General features: G+C 43.5%; 1 protein-coding gene across 3 annotated transcripts in view; it reads right to left on the bottom strand.

Moving 5' to 3' along the window:
* Positions 1-27,684, bottom strand: part of LOC122790403 (protein dispatched homolog 1-like) — a 501,178-nt gene that overhangs the window by 19,494 nt on the left and 454,000 nt on the right. The window lies entirely within an intron of this gene.

The raw sequence follows: 27,684 nt of genomic DNA, 5'->3' as shown, positions 1-27,684 counted from the left end.
ACCAGGAAGGTGTTCAGAATGGATAAATCCAGGATGGGGTGCCAAGTGCCCTCTTTTGTGGGAACAAGGAATAGTCTGGAATAGAAGCCCTGGTCTGTTTGATCTGCAGGGACAAGTTCCACTGCCCCTTGGGAAATGTGTGTTTGGACTTGTTTCAATGCCTCTGCCCTCTGACTTGGAGGCAAGTCTGGGTACCCTCTTGGAACTGGGAGTTCGTTGAAGGAGAATTTGTATCCATGAAAAATGATCATTAAGACTCATTGGTCCTTTGCTACAGAAAGCCAATTTTCTTTGCAGAGGGAGAGCCTTCCTCCTAGTTTCTGGCGAGTGAAAAAGGGCGGAGGGGGGAGAGGGAGTCATTGAGAGTTTTTGTCATAGAGGGATGGCTTAGAACTCCCTGCCTTTGGAGTGGAAGAGGTCCACTGTTTGGTTCTCTGCTGTCCCTGAGACAGGAGACTGAGTTGTCTGTCCCTGTGAGGCTTACCTTGCCCCTGTCAGCTAGGTGCAGGAAAGGAACAGTGTTTAGAGGGAAAATTTCTACTGATCCTAAGAGGTTGTACCTGAAGGAAATTTTTCACTGTTTGCATAGATTTTGCTTTGTCTTTCATCTTTTTAAGCACCTATTCTCCTTTTGCTCCAAATAAGCTGTCTTTATCCAAGAGTGCATCAAGTAACTTAGATCTGACATGATCAGGGAGAGGTTGTTCCTTCAACTATGCATGTCTCCTAATGACGGATCCTGACACTGCTGCCCTGCTTGAGGCATCTAGGGCGTCATACCTACAGTTTAATGAGTGTTTAGCCAGTTGACAAGTAGAGTGCAGTAAATCTGCTAAGTCTTTCAAATTGGCACGGTCAGAAAAAGGTTGAAATCTTTTGCTTCAATAGTTCCAAAGTGCCTTGTTGATATTTTAACATGTGAAACTAACAGTTGAGTGCTATGGTTGCAGCGGTGTATACTTTTTTTTTTACCCCCATCTGTCCAGAGCTCTGGAGTCCTTGTCAGAGGGAGTAGGATTCTTTGCAGAACTAGCCTTCGCTCCTTTTGGTCTCTGTGTAATGACCTCCGGGTATGGAGCAGGATTTCTGTACAGGTACTTGAGAGAATCTGGTACTCTAATACCTGTCAGGTTTTCTGGGAGCAGGTGGGAAGGCAACAGAAGCTAAGCTGGCTTCATGGAAGACATCATCAACCATCTCTAAGATTGGAGGGATGGCCAAGGGTCTGTGTTGGGGCAGGTCTAGAAACTCTCCAAGTCTTTTCTTAGACTGAGGGAAGTCTTGGGATTCCAGTGGAAATATTCCCTGAGGGTGTGAAGTGTTTTCCCAAAGGAAAGATCTTCTGGAGGGGAGGCAGAAGGAATGGATTCCTCTGCATCTGAATCCTCATAAGTAGTCAGAGGCTGTTGTCCCTCTTCAAAATCTGAATAATCAGACTCCTCGGAATCCTGTTCTGTCAGTGTTTCAGGAGAAAGGTCTCTTTTCCTTTAAATAGATGTGGCCTGACTACCCCTGATAAGGGTGATTAAGGTCCTCCGCCAATTTAAGCATTTGAGCTTGGGGTGGTGGAGCAGGAGAAAAATGGTGGCCAGAGGTAGTCTTCTTAGGAGTGGCCTTGCCTCTAGGCCTAAAAGTATCCATCAGTCTTAGAGAAATGGTAGTCAGAGGAGAAGATGTCGGTTTTTGTCTAGAATCGGTAGTCTGAAAGCCCTCCTCAGAACCGGTGCCTGTGTTGCGGCTTCAAACGCAACCAAGGCAGAGATAACCAAAGGCTCAGAAGATGAGGAAGATTTCAGCAGCATACCAGACTCCAAAAGGGTCTCAGTAGAGGCCTGCGAAGGTACTGAACCGGGCATCAGGGGGTGCGAAGGCGCCTCACTGAATTCTGGAGAACTGACTACCTGCTTAGCGGTAGAGTAGTCGGAAGGCTTAGCCTTGTGTGGTCTGCCTCTATCTTTACCCTTACGTTTTTTTCGGAATGTCTACAGATTGCTGGCTGACTGGTGCAATTTTGGAATGTGAAGACAGAAGATGAAAATACCTGGCTACAATAAGAGTTCTACGACAAATGGTTTTCACATTAAAGAGGGCACAGAACCGGCAATGGGGGATGTTGTGTTTTGGGCCTAAGCAAGTGATGCAGTATGAATGGAAGTCTCAGTGTGGTATTTGCTTTCCAAAGGCGAGACAATTGTTAACTTTTTCGAACAACAGTTAGTGCAAGAAAAAATTATCCCCAACGGCTTTAGACATTTTCAGCTGTAATTCAAACTCTGGTAGCGACCGACTGGCACACTTGCGAACTGCTTCTGCTACGGGCTCCACAGCAAGAAGGCTGATGTAATGGCGTCAGCTGGCTTCCTTTACAACACTGACTACCTGACATCAGACAGCAAGCGACAGCAGCCAACGCAGAAAAACATTGACTCTGGTATTCGGGCCGGCTGAGGGCTACCACAGCAGGGATAACCCAGAGGTGATGACTGCAACAGTGAAACACGAAGAACATATATTGGAATTACAGAGGGGGAATTAACAAAAACAATTACAGCAAGTAATTTAGATTGGCAGGATTAAAAAGGTCACCATGGTTCGACAGGCTGCCTGCAGAGGTCTGTCAGTCTGGACCAAATTAATGAATATCATACCAAGTACAAAAGGTGACATCAAGCAGCTGGTTAAAGGGGATAATGGTGACCTGAATAAAGAGAGAAGACACTCTTAAACCATAACTATAGGGTCTTCATGCAAATACTGGCTAGTCATCTGAAACCATTGATACCGGTAATAATACATGAGAATCGGTATGTGTTTAAATATGGGAAAAGTACCTTTGATTATATAAAAAAGAATATTGAAACACAGGTGGCCCAAGTAGGAAGATGGCTGGAATAAAGAAGCTGAACCACGACAAAGTAAAATCTTCTTTTTTAATACAAAATGGTGAGCGCTTTCGCAATGGTAACCATTGCTTCATCAGACAGTTCATTCAAACAGCAACAGCACTTAAATACGTTAATTCATTACTAGAACAACCAATCCTACCATTCAGTTAATTCAGCACTCGGCAATAAATTAATTACTATGGTTACATTTTGCCCTTAGTTAATTGCTGAAGCAAGAAAACCTCCGTTTAAAAACCACACGCACAAAATGTAAAGACAAGAACATGTTGATAAATATAAATAAAATACATAAGTCAGTGAATAAATACATATACTCATGTTCCCCATTTAGTAACTACTTATGTGCAGAGATATAAGCATAAAAATATATATAAAAGTATAAGCAGTACACACTCAACAACTTAATGAATACATATATAATGCCTAATAAATGTAATATGTAATAAATGTTGTCCACCTAGTAAATACATATGCTTTAATACATATCTCAACAAATGCTTGTCTTTAATGATATCTATGCTAGAAGCAGCTCAAGAAATACTGTCATATTGACCCAAAGCCCTGCATGTGTTTATGTAGTCTTCTCTTGTTAAAATAGTATTATTCTTTTTTATTTTAACCTTCTAGATTTTAGCACTGGCTTCAATGGAACACAATCATTCAAACCCAAACCTCTATCTGCTCCTAAATGCAAAATCCATTTTACTTCCATATTTTCAGTAGTATTGACTATGCCCCCCATCCTACTGCTGACATTCTGAGTGTGTAAAACCTGAAACAGAAATATATGGTCGTCCCCCTTATCCAATGTATGCTTAGCCAATGTTGTGCAGTGAGCTACATACACTACATTCTTAGTACTGCAATCAGCAGAATTCCTTAGCTCCCATAGATGCCCTGTTCCAGGGTGCTTAAAAAAACATTGATTCATCTATATAAATGCACTGTGTAAATTTTCCACAACTATGGATACCATTCACTGTGCTATCCCATCAGACCAGGTGTCCTTGGATAGCAAAGCTGCTGTTTCAGATTTTTCTTATTTCTAAATGCAAGATGTGGTTGTCCACCTACTATGTTGGTAGTATCTTCATCTACTAACAACATATGCCAATTTTGTCATATGATGGCTTCAAACCTTTTCACATCCCTTGTTATATGGTAAAACCATCAGAATCTATGGTAATACACTATTCCTAGTACCTACCCTGTACTACCTACTTTATCAGAGTAGTAGGGCTTAGCTTTACCTTTCCTTTCTTTGTGTACATTATAGTACGCCTTATCAATTTCATGTTCACTATACCCCCTATTAATGAAACCTGTTCTTAGCTTAGTTAACTCATTTCTATACACTTCCTCTTGACAACATAGGTGAGATGTTCTCATTGCCTGACCTCTGATTATATTAGGAAAAATCTTAGGGTTATGCATACTGTTTCTGTGTAGAAAAGATGGTCTGTAACATTGTTTCCTATGTAATTTCGTAGACCATTGGTCATTTTCTCTGTATATGGTAACGTCCAGGAAGTCTAAACTCATCACAACATAAATGTTATACCAAGGGGACTCAGAGTACTTAATATGCCCATATATGGAAACACCTACCCCACTTTGTTAGCCCAGTGGAAACAAATTAATCTTAACACCAGTAAAGCATATATACAACTGTTGCTGGACTTTTTCAAGCCGGTGGAACAAGAGCTTAATGAAAAGATATGTCAGCAACAACACAAACTGTCTGTGCTTTATGGGGAAGCAGCTACTGAAGTTTTCATGCATGAACGAATTGATAAGATACTTCGCTATGAAACTAGACTTCTTCTTCTTCTTCTTCTTCTTTTTTCTTTTCAGGTCAGGTCACAGCGATCACCTCACCCGCATTGTGACAATGCAGTGGAGTTTTTGTCGTGTCGAAGTTCGTTGCCAGCCCAGGCTTCCACACACAGACAGCACACACACACGCACACCTACGGGTATTTTTAGTCCAACTATGAAACTAGACTGCTTGAGCAAAAGAAAAAACTGTGTAGGGATTTAACAGATTTCACTAACTAGCATGTCTTTATTTGGCCGAAACCTGCAAAGTCTGCAGAGCAATCTACTACTAACCGCAATTTGCGATTTATGAGAGAAACCAATGTGCAGCCAGAGGTACCACCAACAGCCTACCAGCGGAGGAGAGGGTGAGTCCTATCGTTTGAGCGGCATGAGAGACCGAGGGCAGAGCATCGGGTACAGTCTGAAGAGATGACCAATGCACTCGGGGAGGAAGAGGAAACACCGACTCAACAGCCAGGAGGGAGTGTCCTTTCACCAAATGAGGCACATTCCATTTACTCTACACAGATGGAAGTGCCATCGTCTTCGGCAACCAATGATAAGGCTACAACTACAGCGGTGGTAAGAAGGAAGATTAATATGGAAGGAGGACAACAACAGGTTTTTCCTGTTCTACCCCTACCGTTTCGAGCAGGGAAGAGAAAATCTGTGGAACAGGACATTTACATGGGCCAGAAACAGAAAGAGGCACCAGGTCAGTTACAAACTCACACTTTGAAGAAAATGTGGGGGTATGGGCAGGAGAGTTAATATGGAATATTTCCAGATATGAACTGTCTGTAGCCGAGACTTCTTTAGTACACAGAGGTTTAAATATTATATCTTCGACTAAAATGGACATTAGTGAATTTCTGTTATGTCTACATATGTTTACTAGAAATGTAACATTGAAACAATTTGGAAATGGCAATGAGCCCTTCAGTTAATGAGCCAAGGGATGTTCAGTTTAAGAAAAACAGTCTGTATGTACCAATACTGCCGCATAATATAGAAACCTTCTTAAAAGCTTGTGAAAATGCCATTTATAGCACAGGAAACAATAGTTTTTTTAGAAGAAGGAAAGCATAATTTGACAAAGAGTGAGCAAAAAGTATTGTGTGACTTGCAGACTAATGATAGCATAGTTATAAGACCCGCTGATAAAGGGGGACCAGTGGTGATACTGAATGCTGACTTTTATAATACAGCTATGCAAGAAATATTATTGGATCCAAGTGTATATGCTGAAGTACCAACAACAATTGTGTTTGAAATGAGTGAAATGATAGCTAGTACCTTATATGAATGCATGTGTATGGAACTATTAGGTAAAGATCTTTTTAATTATTTCACTGTCGAAAATCCACTCATACCTCAAATTCATGGCCTCCACAAGATACACAAAGACCCATATAACCCAAAATTTAGTCCTATAGTAGCAGGGGCAGGATGGCTAACAGAACCCATTTCTACATATCTGGATAAGGAAATGAAGACAGCACTCAATGAATATGCATGTGTCTTGAAAGTCACAGAACAGTTTTTAGTGGATCTTTATGGAGCAGTGAGGCAAATGGGAACAGCAGATATGGGGATGCTGGCCACACTAGATATAGTGTCTTTATTTACAAGTATACCCAATGACCAGGGAATAAGCATGAATCAGTGTTGACAAGGGAGGGAAAGTTCTCTAACAACAAGATAGAATTACTCTGTATGTTACTAGAGTTGGTACTAGAGCACAACATATTTATGTTAAATGGCATATGCTATAAGCAGTTGTCAGGGGTTGCCATGGGCACAAGCTGTGCCAACACATATGCAAACCTGGTTATGGTTAACTGGGAATATGAACATCTATTAGGTAATCCCCAAATAGCCTTTTATAGGCATTTTGTTGATCTTTTTATTTTTTAGAAAGGTGATGGTGAACAACTTAAATCCCTGTATGCATACCTAAATACTACTATTGACTTTTTAAAGTTTACGATAAACTGTTCTGAAATGAGTTTAGACTTCCTAGATGTTACCATATACAGAGAAAATGACCAATGGTCTATGAAATTACATAGGAAACAATGTTACAGACCATCTTTTCCACACAGAAACAGTATGCATATCCCTAAGATTTTTCCTAACATAATCAGAGGTCAGGCAATGAGAACATCTCACCTATGTTGTTCAAGAGGAAGTGTATAGAAATGAGTTAACAGCTAAGAACAGGTTTCATTAATAGGAGGTATAGTGAACATGAAACTGATAAGGTGTACCATAATGTACACAAAGAAAGGAAAGGTAAAACTAAGCCCTACTACTCTGATAGAGTAGGTAGTGACAGGGTAGGTATTAGGAATAGTGTAATACCATACATTCCAATAGTTTTACCACATACAAGGGATGTGAAAAGGTTTGAAACCATAATACGACAAAATTGGCATATGTTGTTAGTAGATGAGGATACTACCAACATAGTGGGTGGACAACCACATTTTGCATTTAGAAATAAGAAAAATCTGAAACAGCAGCTTTGCTATCCAAGGACACCTGCTCTGATGGATAGAACAGTGAATGGTACACATAGATGTGGAAAATGTACACAGTGCATTTGCATAGATGAATCAATGTTTTTTAAGCACCCTGAAACAGGGCATCTATAGGAGCAAGGAATTCTGCTGATTGCAATACTAAGAATGTAGTGTACGTAGCTCACTGCACTACATGCTTCCATTTCTATGTTGGCAAAACTAACCGTCACCTTTGGAAACAGATAAGGGATCACCTTTACTGCACTAGAAACGGGCAACTGTACAGTGCTTTGGCTAAGCATACATTGGGATAAGGGAGATGACCATATATTTTTGTTTCAGGTTTTACACATTCAGAATGTCAGCAACAGGATAAGGGACATAGTCAATACTACTGAAAATATGGAAGTACAAAAAATTAGGAAAGGGGGAGGCTTAAGGCCTAACTTAGGGGAAGGGATAAATAACTGTGGATAAGGGGAACCACTAACGGGAGATAGGGTTAAAAATCTAACCGTTAACAGTTAAGACAATAACAGTAGTGGACTAAAATGAAAGGGAGTGACTAAAAGTCTGAAAAATTGAAATGCACAAACGAGATCTGGGTAGTTATCGCCTTGCATCATGGGATATAGGGTTGCCTCGAGCCGGTAAAATTAGCTCTCGAGTTTTAGTGTCGGAGCCGAGGATTGGCTCCGAACCCATCCAGCAAGAATGAAGGCGAGATTGACAACTTAACATTAAGAAATAGTAATACTATTTTAACAAGAGAAGACTACATAAACACATGCAGGGCTTTGGGTCAATATGACAGTATTTCTTGAGCTGCTTCTAGCATAGATATCATTAAAGACGAGCATTTGTTGAGATGTATTTATTAAAGCATATGTATTTACTAGGTGGACAACATGTACATTTATTAGGCAGACTATATGTATTCATTAAGTTGAGTGTGTACTGCTTATACTTCTATATATATTTTTATGCTTATATCTATGCATATAAGTAGTTACTAAATGGGGAACATGAGTATATGTATTTATTCACTGACTTTTTATGTATTTTATTTATATTTATCCACATGTTCTTGTCTTTACATTTTGTGCATGTGGTTTTTAAACAGAGTTTTTCTGACTTCAGCAATTAACTAAGGGCAAAACGTAACCATAGTAATTAATTGATTGCTGAGTGCTGAATTTATTTATTTATTTTATTTTATTTTATTTTTGTTTTATTTTTTTTTTATTTTTTATGTGTTGGCTAGTCTAGTCTGGATATATATCATTTTTTTTTCAGTAGAGGAGGGAAAAAAAGCCATGTGCAACACAACAAAAAATAAACAATACACAATACAATATATAATACGATATAATAACAACAAAAAAAAAAAACAAAACAACATTGCAAAAATACAGTCAAAGAAAAGAAGTACCAATAAGTTGTATAAGACAATATAATAAAATAGAATAGAGATTAGATTGATTTTAATAGAATAAAAATAAAAAGTTTTTTTTTTTTTTTTTTTTTTTTTTGCTGCTATACTACTACCAATATACATGGCCAAGCAGTAATCAATGAGAGATATAGGTGTATATATAGAAGTATATCAGTCAGATTCACATAATAAGCAGATAAGTAGAGAAGTTGAGGGGAGGGCAGGTGGTAAGTGGTGAGAAAGAAACAGCAGTTAGTCAGGTAGTAAGTGATAGTAGAGATAGATAGCATGAGATAAAGCTTGAGTTTTTTTTGAGAGTGTGAGAGAGAGGAGAGTTGAGAGAGTTCAGTGGGTAGAACCAATTCAGATTCCATAGCCAAATTACAGAAGAGAATTGGAGGATCTACATGTGTTAAACTGGTTTACATTAAAGAAGAGTAAGTTTAGTTGAAGTTAGATTTAGGGCTTGTGGTCAGTAGGCTAGAGTAATAGGAGTAGGAAAGGGTTGATACAGGGTTGATACAGGGTTTTTGTGTGCAGTAGAAGCTGAAAGCTGTGAAAATGGCAGATGGTGTAGAACCATCAGGTAATTCAAGTGAGTTGCAGATGATGTGGCAGGGGAGAGAGGTGGCATAGCAATATAATTATATTATTATATATTATTATTAACTTTTGATAACTTTTTAAAGGTTTGTATAAAGTAAGATGGTGGTGAAGTAGAGAGATGAGAGTAGTCTGAGATAGTGGCTGGCTATAGCAGTCCTGGCTGCTGGAGTAGAAGAGGAGTTTGATTGATCTTGTTGACTGTTTTTATTTGTTGTTTGTTGTGTGTTGTCAGTGTGTGTGTGTGTTTTGTGAGAGTTTCTAGGAGTTTCTAGAGATAGTCCTAGAGTAATAGTAGAGATAGATAGTGTAGTGTAAGTAGTGTTGGGTGTAAAAGTGTAGGAGGGTTTGGACTGCAGTTTAGGGGAGTTTTAGTTAGAGTTTTTTTTTTTTTTTAGTTTAGTAGGAGGTTTAAATGGTTTGTAGTTCAATCTGAGTGTATGTTCAATTTTCTAGTAGCTGAGCAGATAATAGAGAGTCATGATAGCTGAATACCGTGAATTAACTTTGAGTGGTAGGATTGGTTGTTCTAGTAAGGAATTAAAGTATTTAAGTGCTGTTGCTGTTTGAATGAACTGTCTGATGAAGCAATGGTTACCATTGAGAAAGCGCTCACCATTTTGTATTAAAAAAGAAGATGTTACTTTGTCGTGGTTCAGCTTCTTTATTCTAGCTACCTTCCTACTGGGCACCTGTGTTACATTTTTAACTTCTGGGCTGGTTTGGATTTATTTGTTTGCTGCTTGTATATAAAAAAGAAGTTATGTACTCAACATAACGTTCCATGTTTGTACTCCATCTCGCCCTTCATTCTTACTTATGGTTTGGAGGTAATTCTCTGCGCCGATTCGGCCGATTACAAAGCTCGAAGTCTCTAAGTTGGCTCGTGCAAGGGAGGTATCCCATAATGCACTAGTAACAATCCCCAGATCTTGTTTGCTGCTGTCTATAACAGTGATAGAAAGGTATTTCCACAAAGAAAAACAAAGATGAAAGGTCTCCAACCCTAAGGAAGATAGACATTACTTTGTCTCCGGATCCTCCAAGGATAGTTGGACGGGGGTAGGTGGGTGGGTTTGTAAGAATGAAGGGCGAGATGGACTACAAACATGGAACGTTATGGTGAGGACATAACTTCTTTATGTTCTGTAGTCCTATCTCGCCTTCATTCTTACATATGGGACAGCATCCCTAGCAGCTTTTTCTCGGGTGGCTCACGGGAATATACTCCTAAGAACAGTGGAAACAAAGGAGGCTCCAGCCCTGGAGGCCAAGTCCAACTTGTAATGAGTAATAAACGTATGAGGGGTAGCGCAAGTTGCTGCTGCACATATACTGTCCATTGGAATTTTGGCTTGAAAAGTGGCAGATGTGGATATAGATCTGGTGGAATGAGCTTTAATTTTAAATGGGAGTTCATTGCCATTAGAAGAGTAAATAAAAGATATACAATGAAATCCAGTTTGATAAAGTTATCTTGAAGACTGCCATTCCTTTTCCAGTCTCTGAAAAATATATAAATAATTGGTCTGACCTCCTAAACTCTTTGGTTCTATGTAGATAGAAGCTTAACTGTCTGTGTACATCAAGTTGATGAAATAAGAAGTTATGTACCTACCATAACGTTCCATGTTAGTTGTCTTCTTCTCACCTTCTTTCTTGCTGGTTGGGTTTGGAGCAGATCCTCAGCTCTGACTCAGCCATCTTCAAAAGCTCGAGAGCTACTTACTGGCTCGAGGCCCCCCTATATCCCATGATGCCTGGCGCTAGATACCCAGATCTCATTTGGTAAGTCTAACTGCAAACATAATAATAATAATAACAATACAGGAATCCTGTCCTAGATTGCAGAAGTCCTACTGGAGAGACTACTAGTCAGAAGAAATAGCCAGAGAAGACTCGGCCAAAGAGAAAAACATAAGGAACTCTTCTCCATCTACTAGGATAGGGGGATGGAGGGTGGGACGCAAGAAAGAAGGCGAGAAGACAACTAACATGGAACATTATGGTGGGTACATAACTTCTTAATGTTAAGTTGTCTATCTCGCCTTCATTCTTGCTGGTTGGGACAGCGTCCCTAGCACCTCAAGCCTGGGTGGCTCATCGGAACAGACTCTTCAGAACACTGGCACCAAAATCAGCTCTGCTCCTAGAGGCCACGTCCAGCTTATAATGTGAAATAAAGGTATGAGGATTGGCCCATGTAGCTGTCACACAAATAGTTTCCATTGGCAATCTTGAAAAGCCAAGCCACTGAAGTAGCTAGAGCTCTAGTGGAGTGGCCTTTCGGTATAGCAGGAAGCTCTTTATTCCTTAGCTGATATATAAATGTAATGATAGATGTCAACCACCTAGATAAGGTTACTTTTGACACAGGTAGACCTCGTTTACCCTCAGCATAGGACAGGAACAGCTGGTCTGATTTTCTTATTTGCTTAGTTCTATGCAAGTAAAAGCGTAACTGTCTATGAACATCCAACTGATGCAATTTGTATTCCACCTTGTTGGAATAATTTGGAAAAAACACAGGCAGATCAATAGACTGATTCAAATTATTGTCAGAAGAAACATTGGAAGGAAGGAAGGATTAGTCCTGAGAGATACTTTCTCATTGTGGAAAACTAGATAAGGAGGGCAAACACAAAGAGCCTGAAGCTCAGAAACTCTTCTGGCTGAAGTAATTGCAACCAGAAAAAGGGTTTTCCAAGAAAGAAACTTCAAGGAACAAGAAGCTGCCGATTCAAATGGGGGGCAGTATCAGGGAAGCTAAGATCAAATTTAGATCCCACGGAAGTGGGGGATCTCTCACTGGGGGCCTGAGTAAAGTAGTCCCTTTGAGAAAAGCTTTACAAAGCTTATGGGACATAATACTAGTATCCTATAGACCTGTATGAAAATTTGAAATTGCAGCTAACTGAACTCTAATCATGGCAGAAGATGATCCAGCACGAAAAAGTTCTGCTAAAGAATCCAAAATATGGTGCACAGGGGCTGAAAAGGGATCTATATTCCTAGCCTCTGCCCAGAAAGAGAAATGTTTCCACTTACTAGCATAAGTCTTTCTAGTGGTAGATTTGTGCGATGATAAGATGATTTCACGCACAGAGTGGGAGATGTTCGAAAGCCTGGCTAAGGTCAGAAGTGGAGCAACCAAGCAGTGAGCTGGAGAGATTGAAGGGATTGGTGCAGCCTGCCTGATTGATGGATCAGGAGGTCTGGAACTGGGTCCAGGGCTGCTCCAGAAGGTAATGATGCAGGAACAGGAACCAAATTTGTTGAGGCCAGTAAGGGGCAATGAGGATCATCTTGCATCCCAATGTGGTAGCTTTCTGTATCAATTTGGGACTCAGGGGGAATGGAGGGAATGCATAAAGAAGTCCCTGAGGCCAATCGTGAACTAGAGCATCTCTGGGGGAGTGTCCGGGAAGAGGGAGGAGAGAGAAGAAATTGTTGCACTTGCTATTGAAGGGGGTGGCAAAAAGATCGCAGCAAGGCTGACCCCATTTGCGGAAGATTTGGTCCGCCACTGTCTGATTGAGAGACAACTCGTGAGGCATGAGAATTGCTCTTCTCAGCCTGTCCGCTATAATGTTGGACTTCCCAGGGATGTGCGCTGCTATCAGAAACAGTTGGGAAGAGATCGCCACTGCCAGAGTCTGAGTGCTTCTCGACATAGGGGGCAGGACCTGGTTCCGCCCTGCTTGTTGATGTACCACACTACTGACATATTGTCTATTTGAATTGCAATGGTCCCGGTAAGAAGAGAGTTGTGAAGAGCTTGCAACACCAAAAGCACGGCCCTCATCTCCAAGACATTGATATGCAGATGGTACTCGTGAGGCTGCCAGGTGCCTTGGAATGTTCTGCCCTGAAAATGCCCCCCCCACCCGATCAGGGAGGCATCTGTGGTCACCGTAGCCACTGGAGGAGAAAGAGCAAATGGTCTGCCCTGGGGTACTGATGGGGAAGCCATCCACCAAGCAAGTTGGTTTTTGCATGTCTGTGTGATCATTATTTTGTGATACATTGGAAGTTGCTGGAAAGACCATTGGGTGAACAGCATCCACTGAAGAATCCTCATATGAAAACAAGTGAGGGGAACTAGTATGATAGCCACTGCCATGAGACCCAAGGTCTTTAGGACGAATCTGGCTTGAATTTTTTTGCATCCTAATAAGACCTGGACATGTCGGCGAATGTCTAGCACTCTGTCTAATGGAAGTCTCGCTGACATGTCCTTTGTATTTAAGTTTGCGCCTATAAAAATAATAGATTGACAAGGCGACAATGCAGACTTTTCCAAATTTATTGTGATGCCTAGTTTGGAGCAAGTTTGGATGGTGTAGTCTTTGGCTCGCAGCAGGTGATGCCTGGTGGTTGCAGTAAGGAGCCAGTCTAAATATGGAAACACCTGGAATCCTTGCCATCTCAGGTGAGCGGTAACTACTGCCAAACATTTGATGAACACCCTGGGGGTTGTGGTGAGACCAAAGGGCAGAGCTCTGAAATGATAATGACTGGCTCCCAGCCGAAAGAGGAATCTTCTGGAGCGTCTGTCCATTTTGATATGGTAGTATGCATCCTGAAGATCTATGGAGCACATCCAATTGTCCTGACCCAGAAAGGGTAAAATGGACTGTAGCATGACCATCCAAAACTTCGTTCTTTTAACAGACCTGTTTAGTCTGCTGAGATCCAGAATGGGTCTCCAGTCTCCAGTCTTTTTTGGTACCAAAAAGAACCTTGAGTAAATTCCGGATCCTTGCTGGTCTGCCGGGACTGGCTGGATGGCTCTTTTTCTTAGCAGTTTTGAAATTTCTTGAACTGCTTGACCCCTTAGATTGGGTGGAACATCTGGAAGGGATTTGTTGGAAACGTAGGGAGTGCGAAAGAAAGGGATTTTGTAGCCTTTGGATATGATAGACAGTACCCATTTGTCTTGTGTTATACATTGCCAGGCTTCTGGGTACAGCGATAACCTTCCCCCAACTGCCTCCGAAGGAGGACAGCCGGGCAGCACCTCAGGGATGCTGGAAGGGCTTGTCAGAGAAAGATTCTCTCTGGCCCAGATTTTGCGGACCCCCTCTGCCCCGAGGGCAGCGTCTATTGTTGTTCCCTCCTCTGCCCCTGGAGGGGAAATCTCCACGTGTGTCAGGCACGGCTCCCTGGGGTTTCCGGAACCACATCTTCCCACTCATGTGACCCTTGGGATACGGTCTTGAAGGAGTGGAAAAATGGACTCCCACAGCAGAGAGAGTCTTGCCTTCCTGCTCACACCTGGTAAGGGTATCCTTCACCTGTGGTCCAAAAAGAGCAGAAACATCAAAGGGGGTGTTTGTGAAAGATGCCCTGAAGAGTTCCGCAAAGTTACATAACCGCATCCAGGCATGCCTCCTCAAGGCCATGCCTGTGCCTGCGGCCCTACTCACACCATCGGCTGCATAAGAGGTGAGCCGCATGGAGGAGTTTACTACCAAATTAAGAGTCGCCAGCTGGGAGGCAACCTTAACCTGGACCCCCACAGCTGATGGATCTTGAAGGGTATCTCCTAGATCTTTAATGAGATCTTTTGAAGGCGGGTAAAGTGGCACAAGTAGTTCAGCGACCTCATGGAGAAGGTCGCTGATGCAAACATCCGCTTCCCATACCTGTCCATCATCCTAGATTCCTTATTAGGGGGATGGGCCTATGAAGAAGTTTCAGCCAACTCCTTTTTTGTGGCCGCTGCTACCACCATGGCATCAACAGGAACACCCTTAGTCAGAAATTGCTTGTCTTGTGGTGCAGTAACAAATTTTGTGGGTCTTTGGGGGGGTTGGTTCCACTGTGTCTGGGGCTGACCACGCCTTCCGAGCCACCACAGACAACAGTGGATCGAAAGGCGGAGACTCCCAGGAGGTGGAGGGTCAGGAACCAAATGCGTCCAGGAATAATGACTCATTCTCAGAAGGGTTGAGGGTAGTCCAGTTCACCCTCTGCCTAAGTATTTCAAGGATGTCTATGAAAGACGTCCTCAGAGGGGGATCTCGGGGACCCTTCCGAATCCTCCAAGTCGGTATCTGAAGTGACAGACTCAGGGGAGTCAACATGCTTCCTCTTGCATTTCCTCTTTCGAGGGGGCTCCTCTGAATGATCAGGAGAGGCCTCAGAAGAGGAAGATACACCCAATGGGTGCCCTGGAGCTCTTGTTCCCCATGCTTGGGGTCTGGAGGAGGGGCAGAGGCAGACACAGGCACCATGGGGGGAGGAGCCGATGAGGCTGATCGTGGGGTTGACTCAGAGGCCAGCACACTCCTCATGACCTCGAAGGTGCCCCTTCCCAATACCGGAGAAGGCTCCGGCTCCAAAGAGACCGGGATCCTTCCTGGCACCGAGACAGACAGCTCCGAGGCCGATGTATGAGCTGAACTCACCTGTGCCGAAGCTCCGAGAGGGAGAACGGGGTCGGACAAGGGTCCAATGCCATTCGCCCCCTCGGAGCTGATGAGGGAGTCCCGGCGCCCAGATCCCCTCCAAGGACGGCACCATGGATGAGATCGGAGCAGATGATGGAACCGAAAGGGTAGGTATCTGCGCCAACGGTTCCACAATCTGAAACCCCAACAAGCTCCAGCTCCGAACTAGAGGAATGAGTCGAAGGAGGAACTACTACAGAGACAGGCGGAGCCAAATCCTGATGAGGGGGGCTGGATAACATTTTAGCCAGGGCCTGCGATTTTAGGATCCTGCTCACCACTCTCTCCAAATTATGGTCAGATAGTCTGGAAGACCGAGAAGAGTGGGATCAGTGACTTTGCTCCGACTGTAACAGAGGTGACCCCGGAGCCAAGTGTATCGACTTTAGGGATGGAGACCTAGAGCGTTTTCGACTCCCTGACAGTTCCGACACCAGAATCGGGGCCGAGTGGGAGATAGGTACTTCGGTTCCAGTTGGAACCGAAGTTGACTGGGAGATAGGTACTTTGATTCCAGTCGGAGCCGAAGTTGAAGCAGACGCCACACCCGACGATGGCTCCGAACTGGGAGCCGGCGGCTTCGTTGGCTTAGAAGGCTTCACTGACTGAACCTTAGCCGGTGACCCTTCATGTTTGAGCAAACCCCTAAGGATTAATTTATTCCTACACTCCTGCAGGACTCTTGGTCTAAAAGCATGACACACCGAACAAGAGTCCTGCAGGTGTAGGGTGCCCAGACAGTAGACACAAGAAGTGTGACCGTCTGTCAGTGACATCTTCTGACAGCATGAGTCACACTTCTTGAATCCAGATACTTTTGTATCTTTGGACATACCTGTAAATGGAAAAAAAAACAATTTACAGAGAACAAGTAACAAAAGGGGAATAGGTAACTAGTAAAAACACAGACACTCAACACAAGTTACCACACCCTAACAGCACACACACTATTATCTAAGAAAAGGTAATTAGACCTACTGATCTACCACAATTTCTAACAAATAAACTATTACATAAAAAATTGAAACAAGGATTAGCCTCTAACTAAAAATGGCTACCTTTAAGAATAGAAACGGGGGAGGGGAAAACTCTCTAACAAGAAAATGAGTTTTCAAGGGAAGGAGACTAAATACAAATAGCTAACTATAACTACTGAAAGTACACTATCTTAAACACCAACTATAATATAAAATATTTTTATACAATGACAATAAAATTGAAAAATATGACCTGAGCCAGTAAAAGCAACCTCACAGCAGAAGAGGCAAATGAGATCTGGGTATCTAGCACCAGGCATCGTGGGATATAGGGGGGCCTCGAGCCAGTAAGTAGCTCTCAAGCTTTTGAAGATGGCTGAGTTGGAGCCGAGGATCGGCTCTGAACCCAACCAGCAAGAATGAAGGCGAGATAGACAACTTAACATCTTGTATTCCGCTTTGTATGATTTGGAAAAAAAAGGCTGGTAGTTCAATAGTTTGATTAATATTTGACTGTGAACAAATCTTGGGGATGAAGAAAGGGTTAGTGCGAAGGGAAACTCTGTCCCTATGGAATATCAAGTAAGGAGGTTTGACTGACACTCCTCTGGTGGACATAATGGCTACCAGAAAAATGGTCTTCCATAAAAGGAATTTTAAACCACATGTATGTGAAGGTTCAAAAGGCGGATAGGTAAGTTTTGAAAGAACAAAATTTGAATCCCAGGGAGATGCAAGTTCTTGAAAAGGAAGTCTTAGTAAGGTAGTGCCTTCTAAAAATGATTTGCACAATTTGTGAGCCATAGGATTAGGTTCATGTTGCCCCAAATGAAAATTGGAGATAACTGCTAAATGAAATTTGATTGTAGCAGCAGCTGACCTCTGATGAAAAAGTTTGGTTAGAAATTCTAATACTAAGGTAATGGAGGCTGTGTATGGATCTATGTTCCTAGCTTGTGCCCAAAGAGAAAATCATTTCCATTTGCTAGCGTACAATTTTCTTGTAGAAGGTTTATGATCTGACATCAGGATATGTGTAACCGCAGGGGAGAAATCATGAAGCCTGACTAGGGATGGAAATGGATCAGCCAAGCTGTCAAGTTGAGGGTGTGGAAACAGGGATGGAATGTGCCTGATGTGTGTCAGAAGGTCTGGTACTGGTTCTGGAGTCCATGGATCGTCCAGAAGGTGAGGCCTGAGAAAGGGGAACCAAATCAGACGATGCCAGTAAGGAGTGATGAGAATCATTCTGCTTCCCAAAGTCTTTGCTTTCTGGATAGCTTTCGATATTAGTGGAAAGGGAGGAAAAGCATAAAGAAGTCCCGAGGGCCAATTGTGGACAAGTGCAGCTCTCAGTGTCTCCCCTGGGTGGATAAGGGTGAAGTAGCTGCTGCATTTGGTGTTCACTGGGGTGGCAAACAGATTGCAGCAAGGCTGTCCCCATTTGCGGAAAATCTGTTCTGTGACTTTCTGATTCAGAGACCACTCATGAAGCATCAAGATTGCCCTGCTGAGCTTGTCGGCTGTCACATTGGTTCTCCCCGTGACATGTGTTGCAACTAGAAAGCATTGGAAAGAAATCACCCAGTACCAAACACGTAGAGCCTCTTGACATAGGGGGTAGGATCAGGTTCCCCCATGTTTGTTTATATACCATACCACTGACATTGTCTGATTGGATTGCTATTGTCCCTAGAGAAATTTGTGAAGTGCTTGCAATGCTAGTAGCACTGCGCTCATCTCTAAAACACTGATATGCAAGTGAGCCTCATGTTCTTGCCATGTGCCTTGGACCGTCCTTCCTAGATAATGCCCCCCACTCTATCTATCTGGGAGGCATTCGTGGTCACAGTACCAACGGGTTGGCGAGGAATAAATGGTCTCCCTATCATTAGTTGACTGGACTGGATCCACCAATGAAGGTCCTTTTTGCAAGATTCCATTATCAAAATGGGATGAGATAGAGGCAGTTGCTGAAGAGACGACTGGGAAAAGAGTAGCCATTGTAGAATTCTCATATGTAGTCTGGCTAACGGAACTAGAGTTATAGTAGAGGCCATGGTTCAGAGAAGTTTGAGCACCGTCTTTGCTTTGACCTTGTGTTGGGAAAGCAGGCTGTATATTTGTTGTCTTAGGTTTTAAACTCTGTCTGAAAGAAGGCGAGCCATCTCTGCGACTGTGTCTATTTCTGCACCTATAAAAGTCACATATTGAGAGGGCGACAAGACAGACTTTTCCCAATTTATAGTGATGCCTAGCTGAGGACAGACTCGGATGGTTGAATCCCTGGCTTGTAGAAGTAGGTGCCTGGTGGTGGCAGTCAGAAGCCAGTCGTCCAGGTTTGGAAACACTTGGCATCCAAGACGTCTCAAGTGAGCAATTACTACCACCATGCATTTGGTGTACACTCTGGGGGCTGTGGTGAGACCAAAGGGCAGAGCACAAAATTGGTAACGACTGTCTCCCAGCCAGAAGCGTAAATGACTCCTTGATGCTCTGTCCACTTTATGTGGTAGTATGCATCTTGGAGATCTAATGAGCACATCCAATTGTCTTTCCCTAACAGAGGGAGTATAGACTGCAGTGTTACCATTTGGAACTTGGACTTCTTCAAGGATTCGTTTAACTTGCTGAGATCCAAGATGGGCCTCCAGTCCCCTGTTCGATTTGGCACTAAAAAGAATCTGGAGTAACTTCCAAATCCCATCTGGTCTGCGAGGATGGTTTGAATGACTCTCTTTTGAAGTAACTTTTGGACTTCTATAGTTGCTTGATCCCTGTAATTGGGTGGAACATTTGGGATTTTCTGGGTTAGCTGAGGTGGAAAAGAGAATGGTATGGAGTATCCTCTGGAAATTATTCCTTGTACCCACTTGTATTGTGTGATGTCGTGCCAGACTTCTGGGTAAAAAGAAAAGCGACCCCCGACTGGCTCTAGAGAAGCGCAGCCAGGCCTCACATCAGGAGCGCTTATAGGGACGTCTACGAAAAGAATCCTGGTTTTGCGGACCCCTATGCCACTCGTCTACCGCTATTTCCTCCTCCTCCTCTGCCTCTGGAGAAGGAATTATCTTGTGCGTCTGGGAAAAATCTCTGAGATTTCTTGAACCACATTATTCCCCCTCACTGACCTTTAGGGTATGGTCTAGAAGGGACAGAAAAATGTGCTCCCATGGCAGAGAGAATCTTCCCTTCCCCCTCGCATCTGGTGAGTGTGTCTTTTACTTTTGGTCCAAACAGAGAGGAACCGTCAAAGGGGGCATTGATAAATGCAGATTTGAAGGGCTTCGCAAAGTTACACATGCGCATCCAGGAGTGTGTCCTAAGGGAAACTCCTGAATCCGGTACCCTGCTCGCTGCATCTGCTGTGTAAGATATCAGCCTCATGGAGGAGTTAACAATAGAGTTTAAGGTGGACAACTGAGCAGTAACCTTCTCAGGAACTCCTTCAGTTAAAGTACCTCGGAGAGTACCTCCCAGCTCTTTTAGGAGATCTCTTTGAAGCCTAGCAAAATGGGTGAGGTAATTCAGCGATCTGAGTGTAAAAGCAGCTGAAGAAAAAATACGCTTCCCATATCTGTCCATCAATCGAGACACTTTGTTCAGTGGGTGGACAGATGAGGAAGTCTCCGCTAGTTCTTTCTTTGTGGCTGCTGCCACCAACATGGCATCTACAGGTACACCTTTGGTCAGAAACTCTTTTTCCTTAGGGGCTGAAAGAAATTTGTTCGGCCTTCTAGGGACTGGTTCCATGGTGTCAGGAGTTTCCCACACCTTTCAACTCACCAAATCTAACAGCTTATCGAAAGGTGGAAACACCCAAAAGGCTGAAGGTTGAGACCCGAAAGCCTTCAGGTACACTGACTCCTCATCAGAAGGGGTGACAGTGGGCAAGCCACCTCTCTGTTTCAGGATCTCTAGGATATCTATGAAGGAGATATCATCAGAGGACGACCTAGGGGACCCTTCTGATTCCTCGAGGTCAGTGTCAGAGGTGATTGACTCATCGGGGGAGTCTACATGCTTCCTCTTGCAAGTTTTCTTCTGATGAGGCTCCTCAGAAGGGTATTTTGGGGAGGACTTGGAAGACTGGGGGCCACCCAAGGGGGGGCTCCTGAGGCTGCAAGTCTCTGCTGTCAAGAGAGAGAGATGGTACTGAGACAGTGGTCGGAGCTTGCAGGAGAAGAACACTAGTACCCTTGTGTAGAGCTGAAGATCTGGACAGCACGCTCCTCAGCATTTCGAAGGCAGATCTCCCAGGCTCAGAAGACTCCACCGGTTCCAAAGAAGCGGAAGTAGCCCCAGACTCCAGAGCGATTGGCTCCAAGTTAGATGTAGGATCCAAGCTCAGCCGAGCCAACGCACCGAGAGGTAGGCTCGGAACCAAAGAAGTTTGGGTCCGATTATCCCCATCGGGGCCGACTGGTAAGCTTCAGCTCCTAGACACCAAGGACAGCACCAAAGGTGTCAGAGCGGAACACGGCTCCGAGAAAGCCACTTGAGGTGCTAGAACCGATGGTTCCACAACAAACTGCACCGATAGATCTGGCTCCGAAAGACCGGCATGGCTTGGAGGAGGAACAGAAGCAGGTAATAAGGCCTTAGACAGCTCCAGAACCGATTGGCTTGGAGCTGACAACAAATTTGCTAGATCTAAAGACTTCAAAAGTCTAAGCACCATCCTCTCGACATCCTCCTCAGAAAGACTCCTGGAGGATCTGGAAGACAAGGTAGGGGATTGAAGTCTCTACAACATTGGAGATCTAAAGTGTCAGGGATACTGGCAGTGTCTCTTGACCGGCTCCAAGGTATAGTTTCAGCTATAGGGTCTGAAAAACTTGGAGCCGAAACTGGAAGGTCTATATCAATAACCTCAACTGGCTCCGAAGGCAAAGGAGCCAAAGAGGTAGGTTTATCAACTTTGGCAACTTTCTCTGGAGGTCCTGATTTGTGAGTCGGTATAGGAGACGGTCTTTTCACTGACTTAACCTGCTCTTTTTTTGGAGAAAGAGACCTGGAGTGAGAAGAGGAAGAACTAGCCAAATCCTCCTCAAAGGAAGGCTTAAGGAGACCTTTTAAAATCAGTTTGTTCTTCCTTTCCTGGAGAACCTGGGAACTAAAATAATGGCAGAAAGTACATGACTCCTGTAAATGTATGGCTCCCAAACAAACAAATACTATGCCCATAAGTCAGGGACATTTTTTGTGAACATTTTAAGCATTTCTTAAAACCCGAAGGTTTATGGTCTTTAGTTTCCTTAGGCATAACTATTACCAACACCACCACCAGACTATAACTGTAGACAGACAATAAGAAGAAAGGACAAGGTCCTCTAACTTAAAATGGGCTTAGCCCTGAACAGAGGGGTAGGCGAGATAGAGAAAGCTTAACAATAACTAGTACAATAGAAAATGAAGGGATACCACTGAGGAAAGGCCTGCAGAAGCGACGGCCAACAATTAGCAAGAACAAGTTGCAATAAAAAGTACAGTTGTGTACACTTACCATAAATGTAGATGTTCAAATGTATTCACTATTGCAGTCATTACATTTGGGGTAATCCTGCTGGCAGGTTGCCCTCAGCCGGCCTGAATTCTAAAGTCTTGGTTCCTGCGTCATCTGCTGTCACCCCTTCCCTGACATCAGGTCGTCAGGGGTATAAAAAAAGCAGCCAGCGCCATTTTCTTCGGTTTTTCTTGCCCCAGATGTCAGGTGCCCCCAAAAATGGTAGCCAAACTTTATGTATATATTCAGAAATACATCAATATAAATTTTACCTTCATCTATAAGCAAATATACCACATAGGTAGTATAAATCAGAGAAGGAAAGACAAGATCCAAAAGAAAAAGGGGGAAGGCAGGCGGGTAACCTGGATTGCAACAGTGAATACACTCGAACATCTACATTTATGGCAAGTGTACACAACTGTACTATGTTCTTCGTGTTTCACTGTTGCAGTCATTACATTTGGGTAGAGTCCCAAAGCTATGTTTGGGAAGCTGGAACTAGACAGCAGTAGGAGCGGCTATGAGGCCCTGCAGAACTGCAGTGGCAAAGCCTGCCCTGGATTTAGAGTAGAGTTGCAGATGATAATGCTTTGTAAAGGTGTGCACTAACTCCAGGTAGCCGCCTCTAAAATATCTGTGGTAGGTACTCCCCTGAGAAAGACTGCTGAGGTGGCTGCAGCTCTGGTGGAATGAGGCCTAATGCCCTTAGGCACTGGCTTGCCATGGTGGAAGTAGCAGAAATGAATGCAGTGGCCTAACCACTTAGAAACAGTCTGCTTTGAGATAGGCTTTCCTTGTGATCCTGCAGCATATGCCATTAGTAATAGCTTTGTTTTCCTAAAAGCTTTGGTTCTGTCCAAGTAGAATTTAAGCTGTCTGTGTACATCCAAAGAATGCAGAATTCTCTGCCCCTTGTTCTGTGGATTTGGGTCAAAGGTAGGCAGATGGATGGCATGGTTAAGAGCCACACTGGACACTACTTTAGGCATAAATGTTGGGTTTGTCCTCAGGGAGACTCTGTCTGGATGAAAAATGCTGAAAGGTTCCACAGCCATGAGCACCTGTAGCTCTGAAACTAGTCTTGCAGAAGTAATTGCTAAGAGCAGAGCTGTTTTCCATGATAAAAACTTCACATCAGCTGTAGCAGCTGGCTCAAAAGGAGGCAGGGTGAGCTTTTCCAAGACATAGTTGAGGTCTCATGCAGGTACTGGTAGTCTTCTTGGGGACCTTAAATTTTTGGCTCCTCTGAGGTACTGCCTTAATAAAGGGTGAGAAAAAAGTGGTGGTTCTGTATTCTAATGAGCCGAAATGGCAGAGGCATGAATTTTAATAGATGAAAAAGATAGGCCTTTGTCCAGCATCTCAGTTAAGTATTGCAAAATCTGAGGAATATTTGGTACTGCTGTATCAGTTCCTTGTGCCTGGTTCTAGGCACAGAATCTCTTCCATTTTCCAGCGTAAGACTTTCTAGTACTAGGCCTTCTGGCTTCCAGAATGACATCCATCACAGCTTTACTGAGAGGTGTTTTTAGTATGTCTACATTATCCGCCATGCTGCCAAGTTTAATGTCCTGAGTTGGCTATACATGATCTGATTGTTTGCTGGGACAGTAGTCAAGGTATTTGAGGTAAGGTCCAAGCCGAGTATAGAGATAAGTTCCTTAGTATTGGATACCAGTACTGGCATGGTCAGTCTAGGCAATCAGTATCATCTTTGGCTTCTCCTGTCTAACCTTTAGGAGCACCTTGGGGAGGAGAGGCAGTGGAGGAAAGGCATATACTGATAGGTTTTTCCAGCTGAAAGATAGAGCGTCCACTTTCCATGCTTATCTGGGATAAGTCCTTGTGCAGAATCTTTTTAGTTGGTAATTGAGAGGGGAGGCAAATAGATCTATGTCCGGACATCCCCATTTCCTTGTTATCATGCTAAAGACTTGTGGATCTAGCTTCCACTCATGGGGATCCAGGAGGTTTCTGCTTAGTTCGTCTGCCAGAGTATTTTCCTTTCCTGGCAGGACTTGTGCCTGCAGATGTACTTGGTAAGTCAAAGCCGTGTCCCACAAGGTCATGGCTAGTCTGCAAAGGGTGTAAGAATGTGTGCCCCCCTGCTTGTTTATATACCACATGACCGTGGTGTTGTCCGTCTTTATCAGTAGTTGCCCCGGATGAAGTAGGTCCTTGAAGGCTGTCAGGGTATTTTGAACAGCTAACATCTCTTTTTGATTGATATGTAGATGCATTTGGTTTGAGGACCGTGTGCCCTGAATGCCTCTTCCTGCCATGTGGGCTACCCAGGCATAATCTGATGCATCCGTCGTTAGTGTCTGCCTGGCTGGAGGTAATGTGAATGGCTGTATCTTGTTCTGGTGACAAGCTTTTGCCCACCATCAAAACTCCTGTTGCAGGCAGGGAATGAGAGTAATGACTGTTTCCAGGCTGTGGCAATGTTGAGTCCAAACACTTTTTAGGTACCATTGAAGTTTCCTCATATGCAGTCTTGCATATGGAATAGTAGGATACAGGATGCCATGAAGCCCAAAGCCTGCAGAATTTTTCTTGCAGATAACTGGGCCTTTGTTGCCAGCATTTTGAAATAGATAGTCAGTTGCCTTTGTTTGTCTGGCGTGAGATAAGCCATCTGGGCAGTTGTATTCAAGCTTGCACCCAGGAATGTTATCACTTGTGAGGGTACTAGTTTTGATATCTTTTTGTTGACTGTGTACCCTAGGCATGATAGAAGCCTTTTCACAAACGCCAGATGTTGAAGAATGTCCTTGTTCTCTGCTTGAATGAGACAGCCGTCCAAGTAAGGATATATTTGTATTCCTCTGTCTGCAGAATGCAATTACTGGTGCCAGGCACTTTGTAAAGACCCTGGGCACAGTAGATAAGACAAAGGGCAGTGCAAAGAATTGGTAATGCACTGAACCAGCCTTGAATCTTAGGTATCGTCTGCATGACTGTCTGATTAGACCATGCAGGTATGCCTCTTTTAGGCCTAAAGTCACAAGCCAAGCATTCTTGTCCAACATGGGCAAAAGCTGCTGCAAAGTCAACATTTTGAATTTTGGAATATCCAGGAAAGTGTTCAGAATAGATAGGTCCAGTATTGGCCTCCAGGCCTTGTCCTTTCTGGGTACCAAGAACAGTTGAGTAAAATCCTTGTCCCTGCTCTTGCTCTGGTGCTTGTTGAATGACCCCCATGTCCATGAGGGATGAGACTTGTTTTTGTGCCTCTGCCCATTGAATTTTTGGCAGATCTGGCCATCCGTTTGCCTATGGCATAGTATGGAAATGGAACTTGTATCCTTGTGACACTATGTTGAGAACCCACTTGTCCTGGGTTATGATGTGCCAATTTTGAGCAAAAAGTGCTAATTTTCCCCCTAAGGGTGCTGCCGGAAGATAAGGGCTTGGTGCAGGCAGGGGGAAGTCATTGGGACTGTTGTATGTATGTATGTTTGTGATCTATCTTCTCCAGCAGCACCCCACTGCTTGGGCCTATAAGAACCTTGCGCTTGGGATCTACCACTGGGGTGTCTGGTTCTGCCCCTTTGAGGTCTGTCTGACACAGGAAAGGACCAATTTTTTGTAGGCCAGTGTCTACTAAACCTGGGTGGCTGTACTTGTAAAAAAATCTTTGACAGTTTGCAAAGATTTAGCTTTGTCCTCCATTTTCTTTAACACCTCTACTGCCTTAACACCAAACAAAGTATCATGCTGCAAAGGTGCATCTAGGCAGATTTTGTTCCTTTAACCAAGTATGCCTCCTAATTACAGAACCCTTAACTGCGGCCCTGAAGGAGGCCTCCAAAGAATCAAAACCACATTGCAAAGTATGCTTTCCAACTTGTTCTGCTGCATACAAATAAATCCTGCATTTCCTTGTTTTCTGCACATTCAGAATTTAACAACATTTTCTGTTTAAGCAATCCCATGACATGTTGCTGATACTTAAGCATATGAAATTGACAGTTTATGGCCCTTATAGCCAAAGTTGCAGATGTGTAAACCTTTTTTCCCCATCTATCTAGTGCCCTTGAATCCCTGTCAGAAGGAGTTGGGTTTTTTGCAGTGGAAGCTTTAACTCCCTTTGGACCCTGTGAAATAGTTCCTGGGTCAGCAGCAGGGTTTTTAAAAAGAAATTTGTGAGAGTCGGGAACCCTGTAATATCTGTCAGGCTTAACAGGAGCTGGGGGGTAAGGAGTCAGAGGTCAGACTAGATTCCGAAAACACATCATCTACAATGTCTACCACAGGTGGAATAGCTAGAGGCCTGTGCTGATGTAGTAAGAGAAAATCCCTGAGCCTGTTTTTAGATTCTGAAAAATCTTGGCTTTCCCAGTGGAAATGCTCCCTCATGGTATGCAAGGTTTCCCCAATGGAATAGTCCTCAAGAGGGGATGCTGAAGGTATAGATTCTTCAGCATCAGAATCCTCATAGGGGGGAAGAGAATATTCCTGATCAGAAGAGGAATCAGAAGAAATAGAAAAATGATCTGAAGATTCATAGTCAGTGTCTTGCCTAGGCCTCTTATCAGGAGGGGGATGGGAACCCCTGATCAAGGTAATCAAGTCTTCGGCCACTTAGAGCATCTGTTTTTTGGGCATAGAGGCCTGTCCACGTGGCTCTTGAGTTTGTTTCCTTGCTTTAGAAGGTGCTTTAGTCTTTGCCTTTGATGCTGAAGTCGTTTTAATGTAAAGATGTTTAGGTCTGAATACACCCTCAGAAGCCAGTGCCTGGCTCTGGACCCATCTGAGGGATTAGCTTCCGAGGCTCCAATACCTTGAGTATCCAGTGGCATGGCCGACTCCACATAGGAGTCGGTAGCAGCCTGTGACTCTAAAGTAGCGGGCGCCAGGGGCTGCGAAAGCGCTTCACTGAGAACCGGCGACTGGCTTAGTAGAAGCTTCGTCGGTTTTGGGCCTCGGTTGTTTTTCTTTTTCTTTGCGTTTTTTGTAAACTCCGGTAGTCAGATGGCTATCCAATGACATTTCAGGATAATTAAACCGGCGTCCAAAAAAGTTTAAAGCAAGATCATACCGCCGCTTAATAGTGCATTGGTTAAATCTAGCACAAAACTGACAACCAGTAATGTTGTGATCAGGGTCTAGGCAAGGAATACAATAAGAATGAAAATCCTTATGAGGTATTTGCTTTCCACAAGCAATACAACTATTAACTTTTTCTGACATCGGTCTGGATCAGGAAAAAAGTTTCCCCAATGGGGTACTTAGTAAAGACGTCGGATCTGAAACTCAAACACGAAAATCTCAGGAGTCGGCCGACCGGCACTTGTGAACTGCTTCTGCTTCGGGCACCGCAAGAAAGACTGAAGAAAATGGTGTTGGCTGCTTCTTTTATACCCTTGATGACCTGACGTCAGGGAAGGGGCGACAGCAGCCAATGCAGGACCCAAGACTTTGGAAATTCAGGCCGGCTGAAGGCAACC

The sequence above is a fragment of the Protopterus annectens genome, chromosome 1.part2, assembly GCF_019279795.1.
Source record: "Protopterus annectens isolate FY-2018-M chromosome 1.part2, PAN1.0, whole genome shotgun sequence".
Lineage (NCBI taxonomy): Eukaryota > Metazoa > Chordata > Ceratodontiformes > Protopteridae > Protopterus > Protopterus annectens.
This window is presented reverse-complemented; position numbering and strand designations above follow the sequence as displayed.